This window comes from Triticum aestivum, chromosome 6B (assembly GCF_018294505.1).
Source record: "Triticum aestivum cultivar Chinese Spring chromosome 6B, IWGSC CS RefSeq v2.1, whole genome shotgun sequence".
Taxonomy (NCBI): Eukaryota; Viridiplantae; Streptophyta; class Magnoliopsida; order Poales; family Poaceae; genus Triticum; species Triticum aestivum.
Window position 1 is genome coordinate 171347238 of NC_057810.1, and position 4015 is coordinate 171351252.

Genomic DNA, 4015 nt, shown 5'->3' on the forward strand with positions numbered 1-4015 from the left:
ACCCCTAGGGGCGGCGGCCAGCCCAAACCCATCTAGGGTGCGGCCAAAGGGGGGGAGAGGGGAAACTTGCCCCCCAAGTTAGGTGGGTGCGCCCCCTCCCCCAAACCCTAGGCGCCTTGGGCCCTTGTGAGGGGCGCACCAGCCCACCTGGGGCTGGTCCCCTCTCACACTTGGCCCATGCAGCCATCCGGGGATGGTGGCCCCACTTGGTGGACCCCCGGGACCCTCCCGGTGGTCCCGATACGTTACTGATAAAACCCGAAACTTTTCCGGTGACCAAAACAGGACTTCCCATATATAAATCTTTACCTCCGGACCATTATAGAACTCCTCGTGACGTCCGGGATCTCATCCGGGACTCCAAACAACATTCGGTAACCACATACAAACTTCCTTTATAACCCTAGCGTCATCGAACCTTAAGTGTGTAGACCCTACGGGTTCGGGAACCATGCAGACATGACCGAGACGTTCTCCGATCAATAACCAATAGCGGGATCCGGATACCCATGTTGGCTCCCACATGTTCCACGATGATTTCATCGGATGAACCACGATGTCAAGGACTCAATCGATCCCGTATACAATTCCCTTTGTCTACCGGTATTGTACTTGCCCGAGATTCGATCGTCGGTATACCGATACCTTATTCAATCTCGTTACCGGCAAGTCCCTTTACTCGTTCCGTAACACATCATCCCGCGATCAACTCTTTGATCACATTGTGCACATTATGATGATGTCCTACCGAGTGGGCCCAGAGATACCTCTCCGTCACGCGGAGTGACAAATCGCAGTCTCGATTCGTGCCAACCCAACAGACACTTTTGGAGATACCTGTAGTGCACCTTTATAGCCACCCAGTTACGTTGTGACGTTTGGTACACCCAAAGCATTTCTACGGTATCCGGGAGTTGCACAATCTCATGGTCTAAGGAAAAGATACTTGACATTAGAAAAGCTTTAGCATATGAACTACATGATCTTTTGTGCTAGGCTTAGGATTGGGTCTTGTCCATCACATCATTCTTCTAATGATGTGATCCCGTTATCAACGACATCCAATGTCCATGGTCAGGAAACCGTAACCATCTATTGATCAACGAGCTAGTCAACTAGAGGCTTACTAGGGACATGGTGTTGTCTATGCACCCACACATGTATCTGAGTTTCCTATCAATACAATTATAGCATGGATAATAAACGATTATCATGAACAAGAAAATATAATAATAATAACTAATTTATTATTGCCTCTAGGGCATATTTCCAATTACTAGGGTAATTAAGTGGTATTAACAGGTGTACAATTACTGTATCCCCGTTGCAGCGCACGGGCACTTAGCTAGTAGAAAAAAAACTCCCTTGTCATAGTTCCATGACAAAAAAAATTAGACAACTGTAGCGAACACAGCGGAATGGACAAAATCACCTCAACATCAAAAACAATAAAAAAATGTTTCACCTTCTCTCGATCACAAGTTGCCATATTCTTTTAGTTTTTTGAGTCGCAAGCGCCATATTCTGAATTGTAAGTTCACTCAATTTTTTTTTCTTTAGAGAAGTAGTTCACTCACAAGCCGAGGGGGATTACCAGAGACAGTTTTTTTTTTTTTGAGAAATATTATCAGAGACAGGTTATAGGCCTAAGAGAAGCAAACATGGGCCCTGCAAGCAGATCGAGCAGTTGGCCCAGTACAGCTAGCCGAAGGCTGAGCCCACAGACAGATAGGCAAACATGGCCAGCCTCAAAAAAGAAAAGCAAACATGGGCCGTGTAAATTACCAAACGAACAGCCCACGACGGCCTAGCCTAAACAGACCCCTCCTCTATCTCTCTCTCCGACACCGAGAGGAAACATGTTTGGTACCCTGCCGCGCCGCGTACGTGTCCGACACGACTCGCGCCTCAGTATATATACACGTCCCACGCGCCCAACCCTGCAACGCTTTAGATTCGTTCCATCGCCTGCCGTCGTGTACAAAGATAGTCGTTGTCTGACCTCGACGAGAGCTTTTCGATCAACTTGGTCTTTCAGTCGTCGCCGCCAAGACATCAACCATGCCGCCCAAGCCTCTCAAGAAGCCCAAGGCCCAGAAGAAAGAGTACGACGAGGTATGTAGCGCTGATCTACAAGCGTATGCACCACCCCTGCTTATTAGTTTTCTTACAATTCGAAGGTTAACTAGATGATCGCCAATTACTTTAGCTGTTGTCGAGCAAATCGATCGCCAATTGCTTTCCTGCAATCTATAGTTGTTTGTTTCGTAGCATGGACAAATTGATGGAATCTGAACCTGGGTTTTCTCTGTTCTGCAGACCGATTTGGAGAACTTGAAGAAGAAGAAAGAGGACGAGAAGGCCGTCAAGGAACTCAAGGCCAAGGCTGCGCAGAAGGGCCCGCTCGGAGGCGCCGGTCTCAAGAAGAGCGGCAAAAAGTGATCCTGCCACTACTCTTTTTCCAAGACTTATTAGTTATCTGAACTTAGGAGCTTCTGAAGAAAATGGCCGAAGAAAGCTACTTTGGATAGTTGATTTGGTTTCAGCGTTTGTGTAACCTTTTCCTGTACGAATTGAGTTTTTACGACATTTTCATGAGCTAAATTACATTTTCTGTTCATCTTTAATCACATTGTTTTCTTCTGTTAGCTACTTTGATTGATGATAGTACAGCAACAGCAAATGAGCTGATAGCTACGGAAATAGGAATATGACATTAGCAAAGTATAGCAATCAGAAAACTAATGTTATGTCAAATAATTCTAATTCTGATCTTCTGACCGATCACCTGTAATGGCAAAAAAAGATTTGGATGCCTGTCAGACAACCTGTGTGCCACCCTGGTAAGCCAAAAGCTACCAGGAACGATCCTCTAGTCAAGGATGCAGCAGTACGAGCCTATAGAACAGATCCTGTTCAAGTAAGGTCGTGCTGTGGTCCACTGCTTAGCGCTATTTAAGCTGGTGCATTCGTGTGTAAGCTTCCGAGGTGGTACTATCTTCTGTTTGCTAAGCGCTGGCTGCCTGGGTGGCGCCTCTCGCTAGCCTTTTTGCTCTGGTTTAACTGCATTTGTACTGGGCCGGACCACTTCTGGCCCGAAGAGGAGCACAACGTTTTATTTAGCCTTACCTATAGAACTGAATTTCCTGGGCTTTTATCCCATGAGCTCGAACAGCTAATGGTCTCATTATCTAAAAGAAGAAGCATGTCTCATGATCCCTTTTCCTCTAATGAAATGCTAACTACTTTTTTGTGGGGAACGAAATGCTAACTTCTACCGTAGATACAAAAAAGAAACTTCGACTGAAATTAGAACTTGATTGCATTTTACCGGAATTTTCAACGGAGCAGGTTAAAAGTTTAGGCCCATAACTTGCAGCAGCAAGGTTATTCTGTAAAACATGCATCAATGTTGAAGCAAGTCTTATTGGTGAAAGTCAATACTTGAAATTCAACAAAACCCCGTTTTCTTCTTTTTATTCTTTATTAAACATAAATCCAAAAAAAAATTCTGCCTCCTTTCTTTTTCATGTATTTTTCCTCTGCGATTTGTTCTCCTCTTCTAAGGTTATAGATTTCATGCTAGCTTCATCGTTGTTACCCACCAAATAAAAAGCAGGTAGGCAGTCTAATTCCCCGGAAAGGATTAGTTGACATCCTCTAATAGTTTCCGCAAGAGCAGCACTCCCAAGATTGAAGTTGGGGATATACAAGATATATAAATTATAGATACACTCTTCAATATGGAAAATATTTCAGATGTTAACACCCCGCTTTGCCCGTTCCCAATGATTTGCAACACACATCGAAGGAGCCGACCTCTATTTTGTTAGTTCATCCTCTAATCTCATAGTGTTCGTGCAAACATGTAGTTTTTGGAATATAAGATTGTCTTGTGAAATTTTGTCCAAAACATAGCCCTTAGTGATTGGAAGTCATACATGAATGACTCTGCAAATGTCTTGTGTTTGGATTCGCATTAGTAAAATAGGTCCTAGAATGTGCAGTTTTTGTA

The 4015-nt window shown here is 44.4% G+C and overlaps 1 long non-coding RNA gene across 1 annotated transcript; it reads left to right on the top strand.

Annotated features, from left to right (window-relative positions):
- Nucleotides 1–1959: 1959 nt before the first annotated feature.
- On the top strand, nucleotides 1960–2627 carry LOC123133883 (uncharacterized). The gene is made up of 2 exons (XR_006465421.1): nucleotides 1960–2115; nucleotides 2320–2627. It is a non-coding gene; the product is annotated as an uncharacterized lncRNA (long non-coding RNA).
- The last annotated feature ends 1388 nt before the right edge of the window (nucleotides 2628–4015 follow it).